The following is a 16345-nucleotide window of genomic DNA, read 5'->3' on the forward strand; positions in this document are numbered from 1 at the left end:
CAATAACTTGGCTAAAATCTTGTAGTCTCATCCAGGCATAAGAGAAAAGTCATAGCCTCAAAGTTCATACTCGGTATCCGATCAGATTGCAATGACATTATTGCCTATACTTCTTACAGCCACAAGGGGGATATAGTCGCATGGTATTGCTACGATGTGCTGTGATGCGGAAAAAGCCTCAGTTCTTGTTTGCTGCGGCTTCATCGACACTTTTACGGGGTTTTAGATTATTAACACTGGAAACATACACAACAGTCATCTGTAATACGTCAGAATTGAAAACACCACTGAGAAAACAGACTTTTATCACTCACTGTTACTCGACTCAAAGGAAAAACAGGTGGAATATTCATTGAAACGGATCTTTCTCAGACCTTCCTTGTTTGTCATCCTGGAACAGGTGTGTGTGTGTGTTATAAATGCCTTGTTTTCTTTTTATTGAGACCTTACATCTCAAAGGCACGCGCGCGCACACACATCTCGCATCTGGACTCAATGCATTATTCAGGAACCTTTTACTATGATTTATTCACAGTATGACTGGAGTGTGTGTGTGTGGGTGCGTGTGCGTGTGTGTGTGTGTGTGTAAAGACAAGCTGCGTGCGGAAAGAGCAGACGGCAATAAAGGCAAGGAGGGATGACAACACAGACTCATGAATCCAAGAAGTGAAAGGTCACAGGGAAGTGAGAGCGACGTGATAACAACTCAGTGTGTCTCCGATGGACTCTCCGATCCGACATTGACGAGATTAAGCGGTGTCGCACGTGGCTTTTTCATTAATGTGGTGGTAGTTCACGTACAACAGCAACCCCTGCACATTTGTGGTTCGGCATTTGCCTATTGGCAGATTTTTGGGGGACCCTATTTGCTAAAAAATTCAACTATTCCCTGTGTTTGTCCTCAGGCCAAAGCCATGTCTTGCGGATTTTCGCTGTTGGCGACAGGTCCCTATCTCCCACAAACATCAGGTTTCACTGTACTGCATCATATTAGGAGTTCTTCTACTCCAGTATTTTGCTTCTCATTCAATTACAGGAGTGGTACAAGTACAACGGAATCTCTGTGGAACACAATCCATGACAAGTTGTTCTTATTGCAAAATACGTTTTTTTAAAAGGTGGAGGTGGGAGGCCGGGCCGAAGCCTCCTCCGCCGGGGCTTCATGCCTTGAGTGCTGCTAATTCGACCAGAGCCAAGCAGCGCAGGGCAGCGCAGTGGAAAGGTCAGATGGCATAACAGTGGCAAACCATGTGGTTTGTGTTTCCATCCTTCCATCCATTTTCTGTACCGCTTCTCCTCACTAGGGTCACGGGTGTGCTGGAGCTTATCCCAGCTATCTTCGGGCGAGAGGCGGGGTACACCCCGAACTGCTCGCCAGCCAATCGCAGGGCACATTGAAACAAACAACCATTCGCGCACACATTCACACCTAATGGCAATTTAGAGTCATCAATCAACATACCACACATGTTTTTGGGATGTGGGAGGAAACCGGAGTGCCTGGAGAAAACCCACGCAGGCACGGGGAGAACATGCAAACTCCACACAGGCGATGCCGGGATTTGAACCCCGGTCCTCAGAACTGTGAGGCAGACGTGCTAACCAGTCGGACACGGTGCCGCCTGGTTGGTGTTTCCATAGCACTAATTAGTTCAGGGTAGCTTAAGCAAATGAGGCTTATGTTGTGCATTACCGACACCAACGGGATCTAAAAAAATGCTGGTCTTTCAACCGTTCAATGTCTTATTTAATATCTTGATCTAAATTTCAAATATTTTTGATACCTTCAAAACCAAACCCTTTATCCAAGTGAGGCAATTAGAACTGATTCACATTTGTAATGCCAACCTGACTGCAGACAGTCTTTGAGGTAAATCTACAGGTATATTTAAATAAATTAGAATACCCATCCATGTTCCGGCCACTTATCCTCATAAGAGTTTCGGGAGCGCTGGAGCCTATCCCAGCTATCGTCGGGCAGGAGGCGGGGTACGCCCTCAACTAGTTGCCAGCCAATCGCAGGGCACATATAAACAAACAACCATCCGCACTCACATTCACACCTACGGGCAATTTAGATTAGAATATATTAATTCTATTTTGTTGAGATGACATACCGAAATAGGCAACAGAAGCTTGCAGATGACTACCGATGTGATTTATCAGCTGGAAAACGCAATAGGGACATGAGCCTGAATCATTACCCAGTTCCACTACAAATTTGAGAACAATAAATAACATTGTCATCGCGGGCTACTACATTTATTTATATATTCATTTATTTACAAAGACAAAGTCAGCAGCACGGTGGACAACTGGTTAGCACGTCTGCAAGGGCTGGGTCATATAGATATAATAAATTCAAATTTGGGAGGGTTGTTAAGAACACTCTTCTCTCTTGTGTAAAATGCACAAGACATTTATTTTTACATTAGAGGGAATTTTAACTTGAGGCATTTGTTTTTTTCAGAATTTTTTTTTTGCTGAACTCCAAATTGTTCGACTTTCAGATCGTTTGACTTGACGAGAGGTCCCACTGTATTGCAGTGAATGCGGCACAGCACGACAGCACTACACACGGACACGCACGCTGACCTGATATATTGCCACTTCCCAAGCCTGCTGCGTCTTTAAGGTGCTTTCGGCGCTTTTGTCGACATTCATGTGGCTGTTTACCATATCAAGGGCCAGTGAATGTGTCAGCCTTTGGGGAGGCTTTTTCCCATCGACACACACGCACACGCGCGCACGCACCCACGCACACAGTTTTAGCATGCCATGTGCACAGTCTCACCAAAAAAAATACTTCAAGCCATGGCCAACATCAATATATATATATATATATATATATATACATCAATATATATATATATATATATATATATATATATATATTGATGTATCAATAAAATGGAAATACTGTACATCAAATGTAATCGATTTAACACATCTAAAATACTTTAACATTTGAATGTGAAATTGCTCAAATGGAAAAATAAATCCCCAAAAAGATTATCGCTGTCCAATGAAAAGCATTTGTGGTCAATTGCTCTTTTGTTTTGAAAACACATACATTCTATTGCAAGGTTCTTCCACACAAATAAGAAACTTGTGGTCATCTCAAATGGAGGAGAGCAATCCATATACGGATACAATATTGATCAGTACTAGTTACTTAAGATACTGTTTTTCTCCTGTAAAGTAATTTGTTTTAAATAATTTATAACGGTGGCACTTTGGCCGACTGGTTAGCACATCTGCCTCACAATTCTGAGGACCGGGGTTCAAATCCCGGCCCCGCCTGTGTGGAGTTTACATGTTCTCCCCGTGCCTGCGTGGGTTTTCTCCGGGTACTCACTCCAGTTTCCTCCCACATTCCAAAAACATGCATGGTAGGTTGATTGAAGACTCTAAATTGCCCATCGGTGTGAAATTGAGTGCGAGTGGTTGTTTGTTTCTCTGTGCCCTGCGATTGGCTGGCGACCAGTTCAGGATGTACCCCGCCTCCCGCCCGAAGATAGCTGGGATAGGCTCCAGCAGCCCGCAACCCGAGTGAGGATAAGCGGTAAAGAAAATGGATGGATGGATGGATGGATGGATGTATTATACTGCCTGCTGGTGGCCAAGGTGCGCACACCTGAAGGAACACAATGTCAATGGGCTTTGAAGCATGAAATCCTGATGCACACACTATCTATGGAACTACTGTAGCTGGAGAGAGAGACAAGATGAGGGTGAGCTTCAGGGAAAAAAAAGTACAAAGCGCCTCGATGAAGGAATTTTGTATATTGTTTTGAAGAAAGAAGTAGGACAACAAACCTGTTAAGACATAAAATGAACTGACATACTCACCTAAACATCTGTTAAATGTTTGCAGGAGGTCATAAATACTTTTGATGAGTGAAAACCTGTAGGTTTTTTCAAGTTGAAGTTTCTCTGTGTTTGATGCCCTCCCTGTACAGCATCTGTTCCTTGTTGTTACTCCTTGTCACTCCATTTCAAATATGCTTTTGTTTTACAGCTAATACTGGGCCCTTCGCTGGACTGTCTCTTTTGAAAACCAGGACCAGTCAGTGTGTCAAGTCAGTGCAACATGTTGTGATTTGATGTTAGTATCGCATGAAGGCTATTAGCACAAGAGACAGAGAGCATGTTGACTATTTTATGTTTTCAATCAGAAGCAAGGGTGACATGGTGACCAACTGGTTAGCACGTCTGCCTCACAGTTCTGAGGACCGGGGTTCAAATCTCGGCCCCGCCTGTGTGGAGTTTGCATGTTCTCCCCGTGCTTGCGTGGGTTTTCTCCAGGGACTCCGATTTCCTCCCACATCCCAAAAACATGAAGGGTAGGTTAAGACTCTAAATTGCCTGTAGGTGTCAATGTGAGTGTGAATGGTTGTTTGTTTATATGTGCCCTGCGATTGGCTGGCGACCAGTTCAGGGTGTACCCCGCCTCTTTCCTTAAATTCCAGCACGCCCGCGACCCTAGTGAGGATAAGCAGTACGGAAAATGGATGGAGGAATCAGAAGCAGATGTTGTGGACTCAATGAGGTCAAACATGACAACAACAAACAAAAAAAACAGCATGGATCAAATTGACACAAATGCAAGTGATTAGCAGCAAAAAGCAAGCCCATGTTTTTCTTGATTAAAAGAAAACTGTCATTATGAAACCCAAACAGGAAAAAAGGGAAATTATTACTGCAGTGCTTATAAGCTAATACATATTAAACGTATTTAATCAGGAGCATGTTTATTCACTGAGCGCCAAAGGGCAACCTCCACATTTCGTGTACTGTAAAGATATTGAATATTAATGTTGAACGTCAAATCAAAAGTGTGAATTTGGGAAAATTCTATTATTTCCTGAGCTGGAGGAAGTCCTAAAAAAAAAATTCTTGAAAATGATCTAACAAGCATATCATCTCAGTGCATATACTGTCATTGATAAGAAAATTCATCAACATTTAATATCGTTTATCATTGCAACCACTTTAATACTCACATCTTGGTGTTTAAAAGCGTCACTTGTGTCGCTGTCCACGACATCGCGACTCTCTCCTCCTCGGCTGACACTGACAGCAGTGCTACTGCTATTGGCAAGTGTGTCTGGCTCCTGCTGTGGTGTCACCATGAAAAAGGTTGAGATTTTGGTTTGTTTTCCTCTCACCATCTCTTCTTCTCCGCTCTACTGGGATAACGCTGCTTCTTTTTTCTTCCCCCCCCCAATCAACTCAATTGACTTGGTTCCCACTCAAGGCAATTTTATTTATAGACTATTTTAAAAACCACCAAACCGGAAACAAAGTGCTATATATAACATAATACTATTAAAAACATTAATAAAGTTTGATAAAAAAGAGAAACTAAAATAAGGGCAGAGTCTGATTTGTGCTAAGTTGATAACTAAGGAATAAAAATGGGTTTGAAGGCAGGTTTTAAAAATGGACAGTGAGGGATCTTGGACCAGCAATAGAAACAGCTCTGAGCTTTGGCTGAGACTTAAGGCTGGCATTTAGGGATGGAGCAGCTCACAGAGGTGAGGCAGAACCATTAAGACATTTGAGGCTCTGCCTATCATCTCACCTTTGGTCTTTGTTGATGGAGTTTCAATCGGTTGTGTAATTGATGAACATGAAGTAAAATGTTTCTCCTCAGCTTTCTCTCCTGATCTTTTCTTTCCTGAAACCACTGTGGTTTTAAGACTCCAAACATGTCAATGACAGCGCAGTATAGGGTCTAAGTCACAATGAAAGCAATAAATTGAGGATTGTAACTCTGGGTCGTACATCATTGCACATCGTAGTGAATGATGGACAACATTCACAATCACTCCATGGAAGCAACAAGTCAAGAAAACTGCCAGCAAGCCAAAACTCATGCGCACGCATGTGTGTGTGTGTGTGTGTGTGTGTGTGTGTGTGTGTGTGTGTGTGTGTGTGTGTGTGTGTGTGTGTGACACGCAAGGAGAGAATTTAAAGTGCAACGATGCACAAATGTCAAAAGTAAGTAGGGGATGGAAGAATCAGTGTCGGACATGTGACCCAGGCAACATGCATTATGTAGTACAGAATGGAATGAGCCATGCAACATTCATGCAAATGCAGTATATACCAGTGATTCTCAAGTGGTGGGTTGGGACCCAAAAGTGCGCCGTGGACCCATTTTGGGTAGGTCAGCCAGTAAAAAAAGAATACATTGGCCGTATTCGTATTGTGATGTTTTTTGCATTACCAGTATAGAGGAACATGGAACATAGATAAGCGACAGGAAATGTTACTCTATTGTGTCCTAGTCACTATTTTACTATGTAAACAAATACAGGCCCCTCTTTGAGCCGTCACCTTATCGTGGTGGAGTTGTTTGTGTGTCCCAGTGATCCTTGGTGCTAAATTGTCTGGGGTTATATGCCCCTGGCAGGGTTACCCATAGCAAACAGGTCCTAGGTGTGGGACCAGACAAAGCATGGCTAAAAGACTCCCTATGATGAATAAAAGAAATGGATCTAGGTTTCCCTTGCCCGGACGCAGGTCACCGGGGCCCTCCTCTGGACCCAGGCCTGGAGATAGGGCTCGAAGACAAGTGCCTGGTGGGCCATTAGGCCCGGCCGGGCAAAGCCGAAAGGGTAACGAGCGTCCCCCTTCCCACGGGCTCACCGCCTGTGGGAGGGGCCATAGGGGTCGAGTGCAGTGTGAGCTGGGTTGTGGCCGAAGGCAGGTACCTTGGTGGTCCAATCCCCGGCGACAGAAGCTGGCTCTATGGATGTGGAACATCACCTCTCTGGCAGGGAAGGATCCCAAGCTGATGCGTGAGGTCGAGAAGTTCCGACTAGATGTAGTAGGTCTCACCTCCACACACAGCTTGGGCTCTCGTACCAGTCCTCTCGAGAGGTGTTGGACTCTCTTCCACTTTGGAGTTGCCCACAGTGAGAGGCACCAAGCAGGTGTGGGTATACTTATTGCCCCCCAACTCGATGCCTGTACATTGGGGTTCACCCCGGTGGAGGAGAGGGTAGTCACCTGCCTCCTTTGGGACTGTTGTTTATGCCTATGCACAAAACACCAGTTCAGAGGAACCACCCTATTTTGGAGTCATTGGAGGGGGTGCTGGGTGCCTCTGGGGACTCCATCATTCTGCTGGGTAACATCAATGCTCACATGGGCAATGACAGTGGCGTGATCAGAACCAGAGTGGAGTTCTGTTATTGGACTTCTGTGCTCATCACAGATTGCCTATAATGAACACCATGTTCAAGCATAAGGCTATCCATATGTGCACTTGGCACCAGGAAACCCTCGGCCGCAGTTTGATGATCGACTTTGTGATGGTGTCACTGACCGCATGTCTTGGACCCTCGGGTGATGAGAGGGGCAGAGTTGTCAACTGATCACCACCCGGCGGTGTGTTGGCTCAGATGGTGGGAGAAGATGCCGGCCCAACCTGGCAGGCCCAAACATATTGTGAGGGTCTGCTGGGAACCTCTGGCAGAGTCCACTGTCAGAAGGAGTTTCAACTCTCACCTCCGGCAGAACTACACTCACATCCTGGGGGAGGGGGAACATTGAGACTGGGTGGACCATCTTCTGCGCCTCCATTGTTCAGGCGGCCGACCTGAGCTGTGGCCGTAAGGTGGTTGGTGTCCCCAAACCCATTGTTGGACACCGGCGGTGAGGGATGCCGTCAAGCTGAAGAAGGAGCCCTATCAGGCATGTTTTTGCCTGTGGGACTCCTGAGGCAGCTGATGGGTGCTGGCTGGTCAAGTGGAACGCAACTTTGGTGGTCGCCATGGCGAACGACTTCTGGACGGATTCGAAGAAATTCTGGTCCACCATCCGCCGTCTCGGGAGGGGTTAGCAGTGCACCATCAACACTGTGTATAGTGGGGATAGGTGCTGACCTCGACTTGAGATATTGTGAGTCGTTGGGGAGAATACTTCAAAGACCTCCTCAGTTCCACCGACATGCCTTCCCATGAGGAAGCAGAGTCTGGGTTCTCTGAGGCGGACTCTCTCTAGGGTTGAGGTCACCGAGGTCCAATCCCCCGGGGGGTGGATGAGGCTCTGGATGTTGTGGGGCTGTCCTGGTTGACATGCCTCTGCAACATCGAGTGGACATAGGGGACAATGCGTCTGGATTGGCAGTCGAATCTCAGATTCAGGAGGAGCAGTGTGGTTTTTGTCCTGGCCATGGAACAGTGGACCAGCTCTACACCCTCAGCAGGGTCCTCGAGGGTGCATGGGAGTTCGCCCAACCAGTATACATGTGTTTTGTGGACTTGGAGAAGGCATTCGACTTTGTCCCTTGGGAAATCTCCATGTCAGGGATGAGATCCTGCCCCCAGAGGAGGAGTTCAAGTGTGAGGGACGAATGAAACGGGAGATCGACAGGCGGATCGGTGCAGCGTCTGCAGTGATGCAGACTTTATATCAGTCATATCAGTGGTGAAAAAGGAGCTAAGCCCAAAGGCGAAGCTCTCTATTTACCGGTCGATCTATGTTCCCACACTCACCTATGGTCACGAGCTGTGGGTCGTGAACGAAAGAACAAGAAATGAGTTTCCTTTTCAGGGTTTCCCGGCTCAGCCTTGGAGAACGGGGAGAACGGGTGAGAAGCTCGGTCGTCCGGGAAGGGCTCATAGTAGAACCGCTGCTCTTCCGCAATGGATGAGCCAGATAAGGTGGCTCGGGCATTTGATTGGGATGCCTCGTGGATGCCACCCTGGTGAGGTGTTCCGGGCATGTCCCACCAGGAGGAGACCCCGGTCCATACTGTGACGCAGGACACCCTGGAGAGACTCTGTCGTGGTTCCCCCGGAGAATGATGGATGGATGGATGGACAAATACAGGGCAACTCAGCCTCTGGCTAATGGGGAACATGGCTAGTAATAGCCTTTGAGATGGTGCTTCATCACCTGGATGCTTGGTGCCCAGTCTCAGGTTTATTAGGTAATTTACAGTAGGTATTGTGTTTTTACTAGGATGTCTGTGAGCATGTATGTTTCAGGTCATTACAACTTATTTTCACCTGTATGTGTGTGCGTGTCTGTGTCCCTGTGGACAAGTGTTTCGGGGGGGGGGGGGGTTGCTTTTAATTGATTTAAATTCATGTAAAGCACTTTGGGGTGCATTACATGTATGAAAAGTCCTATATAAATAAAGTTTGATTGATTGATTGATAGAAATAGGCTTTTGGCGGTATGTCAAATTAAATGGCATTTTAAAAATATAACAAACCGTACATGTTTTCTGAGGCTATTTTTTTTTAAACAAAAAAATGCTTCATTGTTCTTAACTTCTTTAAAAGTGGGTCGCGACTTTGAAACAATAGGAAAATGCGGGTCCCAGGGTGACACCAGTTAAAAATCACTGGCAGTGTTGTACCTGAACGACTTCATCCATCCATCCATCCATTTTCAACACTGCTTGAATAATACAGTCCATAATTGTAAAAATTGATTACTAGGGGAAAAAAAATAAAAGTATCATAATGCTTTAGTTAAAACTCTGTATGGACACACTGTCATGATATGCAATTCATTTATTTTGCAATATAACAGATACAATAATTTTATATCTTATAATATTTTGTCTGTATAATCAGCCAGGGCGGCACGGTGACCGACTGGTTAGCACATCTGCCTCACAGTTCTGAGGACCCGGGTTCAAATCCGGCCTCGTCTGTGTGGTTTTCTCCGGCTACTCCTGTTTCCTCCCACTTCCCAAAAACATGATTGGTAGGTTAATTGGCGATTCTAAATGGCCCGTAGGTGTGAATGTGAATGCGAATTGTTTATATGTGCCCTGTGATTGGCTGGCGATCAGTTCAGCGTGTACCCCGCCTCTCGCCCAGAGTCAGCTGGGATAGGCTCCAACACACCAGCGACCCTAGTGAGGAGAAGAGGAATGGAAAATGGATGAATGAATGGATAGTCAGCCAGAGCTGCGAGGAATGCAAAGTTATCAATGTCCTTCCACCACCGTTCCTGCCATACTGTGTTGCGTGTTTTTATTTGCATATTAGGGACAAAATTCCTGTTTTTGTTTTAATTCCTCATTTAAAAAAAAAGACCATTAAGGCAACACATTTTTTTCCTCTTGTTTTGAGATTTGAGAAAAGCTGTAACTGGCTACGTGTGGACTGAATGGGTGGCAACAATTGGAAAATAAAATACCAGTGTTTTAAGGGGAATAGCCCATCAGCAACATTGAGAAAAAACAGAAAATAACTACAGTATGAACTAGTTCATTTTTGGAATGGTGAATTTTGTTCAAAATTTTGAATTATGAATACGGAACTGAACTGGTTCATTTTTGGAATGGTGAACTGAATTTCAAACTAGCTTGCATAGAAAATTAACTTCTAATTAATCACATTAATCGCGGGTATACATTATTCACGGGTATACTGTATACCGTGTGTGTGTGTGTGTGTGTGTGTGTGTGTGTGTGTGTGTGTGTGTGTGTGTGTGCCCGCGCGCGCATGTCCCCAACACAAGCACTGTATCAGAAATTTGAAAAATGCTTTTGCTTTTTCTAACATATTTCTTCAATATACAACTTCAGTCTTCCGCATGCAGTACCACAGTTCCTCTCTGGGTACTCTGTCATAGGCTTTCTCTAGATCTACAAAGAAACAATGTATCTCCTGACCTTCTCTGTACTTTTCCATCAACATCCTCAAGGAAAATAATGCATCTGTGGTACTCTTTCTTGGCATGAACCCATACTGTTGCTCGCAAATACTCACTTCTGTCCTGAGTCTTGCCTCCAATACTCTTTCCCATAACTTCATTGTGTGGCTCATCAACTTTAATCCTCTGTTGTTCCCACAGCTCGACACTTCACCCTTGTTCTGGGGCACAAGATGAAGCTTCATGAAGCATTGTAACACTTCAGCCATTGGTTCGAGTAATGGTTCATTTCTTGATGAACCACCTGCTGGCCATGTGCATAATCACAGCCAGCTGTATCTTTACCACATACAGTATGTGCTGCGTTGCATTTTTGCGTCTTTTTGACTCTTGTGAATGACTATGTATTACAAAACAATGTTTGACCAAGTAATTTTCCAACATAATGTTGAACAAAAAATACCTTCCCTTTTAATAAAAAAAGAAATGTGGAAAATGCAGTTTTTAATAAACAAATGTAATTGATAAGTCTCAATAACAGTTACTTATGCAGCATGTTGCTGCTTGTGGTTCGAACTCAGGTGACCACCATACCACAGGTTGAGAGTCAAGTGCACTAACGGCTGGGCTATTAGACCAGGGTGCCGGGTTATCGGGCAGCAGCCCATTTCCAAGGATTCCAAGGAGTGACGTAAGCTGTAATCGCTCGCTATCTACTGCCCAAGCTATGTCCAAACTCTATGCTGAAAACACTCTCCAAACTCTCGTAGCCTATAAAAACTACACAAACTCTGAGCTGACCTCGACTTTTTTGAATGGAGCCAGCATGAGGGGTTTATGTTGCTGTCAAATTTTGTGGCAAACTCTGAAGCGCTTCCTGAATTGGTCACGTGGTACAGCCAGGCAGGGAGGCTTCAGACTTCATCACTTCCAGCTCCTCCCCTAAATGAAGCAAGCCTCGATATGCGCTTTGTGGACACGCCCCCTTCATTACTCGACACACGCCTCGAAGACTCGGCACAACCTCTAATATCACTACAACCTGTCATACATGTCATCATATGTCTCTTGTTTGACCTTTGCCACCTCTACCTTCTCCCTACGTTCCACCTCCATCTGTTCCTTTCTTCTCTCCTCAGTCCTCTCAGTGTCCCACTTCTTCTTAGCTGACCTCTTGTACAATTTCCTGTACTTTGAGGTTCCACCACCATGTCTCCTTCTCCCCATTCCGACCAAAAGATACACCATGTATTCTCCTGTCTGTCTCTTTGAGCACCTTGGCTGTAGTGGTCTAGTCTTCTGGAAGCTCCTCCTTTCCACCGAGATCTTGTTTCACCTCTTCTCAAAAAGCCACACAACAATCTTCCTTTCTCAGCTTCCACCACATGGTTCTTTCACCTGCCTTTGTCTTCTTAATCATCCTCCCCACCACTAGAGGCATCTTACACATCACCATCCTAAGCTGTCGAGCCACACCCTCCCCTACCACAACCTCACAGTCAGTAACCTCCTTCAGAATACATCGTCTGCACAAGATGTAATCCACATTTTTAGCTCACAGTTCCTTTAAAATAACCCCTACTCCATTACCATTGACACCATGGTAAAATAATTTAAACCCTGCCCCTAAACTTCTAGCCTTACTGCCTTTCCACCTGCTCTCCTGGACACACAATATATCAAACTTTCTCCTAATCATCATGTCAACCAACTCCTGAGCTTTTCCTGTCATTGTCCCAACATTCAAAGTCACCACATTAAATTCTAGGCTCTGTGCTTTCCTCTTCTCTTTTTTCCTAAGGACCCGCCTTCCACTGCTCCTTCGTCTTCAACCAACAGTAGCTGAATTTAAACCGGCGCCCTGTAGGTTAACGCTGCCGATGGTGGACATTGTTAACCTGGACCACGACCGATCCGATATGGAATTCTTTAGATGAGCGCTCATCTGTTTGGCAAAGTTTTAAGTCGGATTTGCTTCCTGACACAACCCTCTGCATGCAAACTGCATTGGCTTGTGCCCCCCATAGGGCTGCATTAAACACGAATGAAGCCTAAACATTGAATATTATTATCTTTGGTGGCTCTTGAAGACGTGTTAAACAAAAGCCAGTGTAGATGTTTAAAGTTCCGACAGGTGCTTTGTCCTGGTCTCCTGCAATAGGGCTTCGCATTTACCTGAATCGGAAAGAAGTGCTTTCTTCTGTTTTGCTGAATGCAGAAGTTTGTTGCATATACCCTATTGTTCAACAGTTTTCGTGCAGTGATGCATCCTTAACAGTAACAAAGTGCTTTACATATTATGTTGGTCGCCTACTGTTCTGCTAGTGGCCTGTTGCTGTTCTCTTGGTATATGCAGTTGTGAACGCCACAGAGGAGGAACGAAGAGAAGCTCCAGTCACATTGGCATTTGGTATACAGGAAGTTCAGGTCCCCTCTCGTTTCTCAGTCTAACGTGTTGTGTAAAGATATTAGTATATGATAGATAGGAACATGATTGAAGTCTCTACTGACCAGTTTGAGGGCGCAAAGATGGTGAAGTTGTCATATCGCAATCACAGCGTGCATGACATCACTAATGGTAGCGGCAGTGCTAGCAACTGAAGGTTGAATGCGGGGACAGTTTCTGGCATGTGTAATATGTGCTGCAGGACAAAGGCGGCATGGCTGGTGTGGCGGCAACATGCCCAAAAACAAAACAAACAAAATGCTATGAAAAATGGTTTTGTATTGTGTTTTGACATTACATCTCTGTAAAATATGTATTAAAAGTGGGGTTTTGCACAGGGTGGCATTCAACCTTGGACCGCCCCTGGTTAAATGTAAACAAACGATTGTAGTTTACTAACAGCTATTAGTTAATTAGCGAGTAACCTCACATTCGCTAAAATGATCAATAGAAGGAATAGTTCAAATCTCCTATCCCATTTCATCCTCTCTCTTGCTTCACTTTCCTTCACTTTTGTGCCAGCTCTCTACCTTCTCCATATTTCCTATGGGGTGACGGCCGGCTCCATTTTAGGGGTGCGGCTCTTCACAGTTGTTGGTGAAACATTGCAAACAAAAGGGAAAAAGAAATTCAGGTAACATCAACACTCATCCTTAATCTAACAACATATACTATACAGTGGTAACAATATTTTCCATATGGATGGCTCACCAATGAAAAAACAAGTCCAATAATGCCGGTATTTCCCACTCCAAAAATATGACAGCTAAAAAGCTGTAATGTTGCAAATGGTTTAGCGTGACACAAAACAAATACAAAAGTTAAAAGAGCGGGGGAAAACAAACGCAGGAGAGAGCTTACTGAGCTATTGTTCCAGGTTACTTGGTCACAGGTGCACACAAAAACAACAAGCCAAATATTATCACGGCCAAAATATTGTAAATAGGGTGAAAATCAGAATAAAAACTTTTTAACTACTCAGAGATAATCCATCCATCCATTTTCAACACCGCTTATCCTGGTTAGGGTCGCGGGGCGCTGGAGCCTATTACTCAGAGAGAGATTTCAAAAAAAAAAAGGTAAAAACAACTTTGTTCTGGAGCTATAACGGATTAATTCAATTTATATTCATTTCAATGAGAGGCAATGCTTCAGTTGCTGAATAGTTTGGTTTTTGAACGGCATCATGGATTGAAGTTCGCTGACAGAGGGTCCCCTGTACTTTAATAGTACAACAGACACACAACAACTGACACACGCAAACGCCACTAGGTGACAGTGGTGACTTCGCTTGGCAAACCTTTCTGTTCTCTCTACAAATGGGGACTAGTTTTACTTTTACTATTACGTTTTTTACTATTGAAGTTTTGCTTCATTTTATTATACAGTATATGACTGTTAATAATGTCAAATGTTATTTAAAAGACTGGTAATAAAGGTTCTATGATGGTGACAGTCTGCGTTGAGAGAATATGTTTGACACTGTAGTAATTGTGGCCTGGTACGACGTGGTGACAGTAATATTGATACAAAGCCGGCGGGATAAAAGCAAGACTGCAATTGTGTTGTCATAAAGATGGATTACAGCACACAAAAGAGATATATGCAGAGATTAGATGAAAAGATGACAGTTCGACAAAAACGGAAACAGATGTCCCATTGCTCAGCAGAAGGATGTATTCCGTAAATCCACAATGCACCGAAGTTGACACTATATCCTAGTTAGCGCAAGCATTTGAATCCACAGGCTATCAAATGAGTATTGTTCTTGCTCTGATATTGAACAATAACCCCTGACAGTTTGAAGATGATCAGGTAACCGCTTCCTAAAGTTTCTTCCACTGCCCGTATTTGCCAAGATGCAAACAAAAGAATAACAATAGGACAAAGTCAAATTTATGAATATTTATTATTTAGCAGCCTGCCTCACGGTCGAAAGATTCTGGGTTCAAATCCCGACTCAGGCCCTCCCGCGTGAAGTTTCCAAGTTTCCCACATTCCAAAAACATGCAAGGTTAATTGAAGACTCTCAATTGTGTGCATGTGAGTATGAATTGTTTGTCTATGTCTATGTCCTGCAATTGGCTGGCGATCATAGAAAACCACTGTATAGAAAATGGATGGATTTAATAAACACTGGAAAACACCAAGGGTTGTCTTTTTAGATTATTTTGGGCAAAGAAAGCAGAGAAATTACATTGTGCAGATGCACGATATGCAGCTCTTGTGTCTAAAATGGTAGCTGCTGTCACACTTACAGTATACTACTGTAAACAAAGCACTTTTTATTTTATTTATTTAATTTTTTTTTTTTACAAGGTTATGGCCTGACAAAATGAAGCGTCTCCCTTCACTTCAACATAGTCCCTTGGCCCCAACATGGCACAGGATGGGGCCAAAGTAATATTTTTTTTATATGTGACAGCTACTTGGAACAGGCTGTAAAAAAAAAAAAAAAAAAAGGTCAATGAACCACGTGGTACTTCACTATATCAAAGACAAATACATTACGACCTGATCACATGAAGCAACCTGTTACAATGCTAGTTGCTATTCTAATTAAAGACCAAAAGATTATAACTGAGCGATACAACAATAACTCAATAGCGTTACCAGACTTATAGATTGAGAGAACTAAAACTAGCATTTTTGGGGATGACTCAATGTCAATCTGCACCGGTTTATCAAAAAAAAAGAAAGTTTACTGAAAAGGAAATGAAAGTATTGAATAAATAACAAAGATGTGACTCTCACACTTGGCTCCCAGTGCCCCTAAAAATCCCACCATCCTGCATAATATGGCTGTACCCTCATTGGAGGGTATCGCTGAAACCATCACTTAAGAACCAATAATAACAATTCTTTGCAGACACACTCGACTCCCAAGTGATCGCCCCCCCCCCCCCCCCCCCCCCCCAGGGGACACACTCACCAGACACATCGGAAGTCAACACTTGAGATTTATAACTGAAGAGGACCTTTGTAATAAAGGTGAAACGTCATCATCATCAACAGCAATTTCTGAATCGAACCATCCAATTAGTTAATTTATTGTTTTTATTTAATGCATTGGCACAGAAAATATTTCACATTGATGGTTGATTCTATCTGGTGTTTTTAGTTAATTGTTTGGTTTTCAATGAAAGCCTCTACTTTGGAGATAAGTGGTGTCATCATAACGTCATATGTTTCATGAGGCCTATTTGCTGGCTAATCCTTCAGTGGCAGCACCAGATGGACTCTTGTGTTTGGATCAAGGCTCTAGCC

The 16345-nt window shown here is 43.9% G+C and overlaps 1 protein-coding gene across 2 annotated transcripts in view; it reads left to right on the plus strand.

Moving 5' to 3' along the window:
• Positions 1-13628, plus strand: part of kalrna (kalirin RhoGEF kinase a) — a 204053-nt gene extending 190425 nt beyond the window's left edge. The window contains exons 68-70 of one of the 2 annotated variants that reach the window (XR_009769551.1): positions 4022-4082; positions 4179-4346; positions 10834-13628. The gene's annotated coding sequence lies outside the window, so the exon portion shown is untranslated. Of the gene's footprint in view, positions 1-4021; positions 4347-10833 lie in introns of both variants that reach the window. The other variant, XR_009769550.1, reaches the window with a different exon arrangement.
• Positions 13629-16345: the final 2717 nt, after the last annotated feature.

This window comes from Phycodurus eques, chromosome 12 (assembly GCF_024500275.1).
Source record: "Phycodurus eques isolate BA_2022a chromosome 12, UOR_Pequ_1.1, whole genome shotgun sequence".
Classification (NCBI taxonomy): Eukaryota; Metazoa; Chordata; class Actinopteri; order Syngnathiformes; family Syngnathidae; genus Phycodurus; species Phycodurus eques.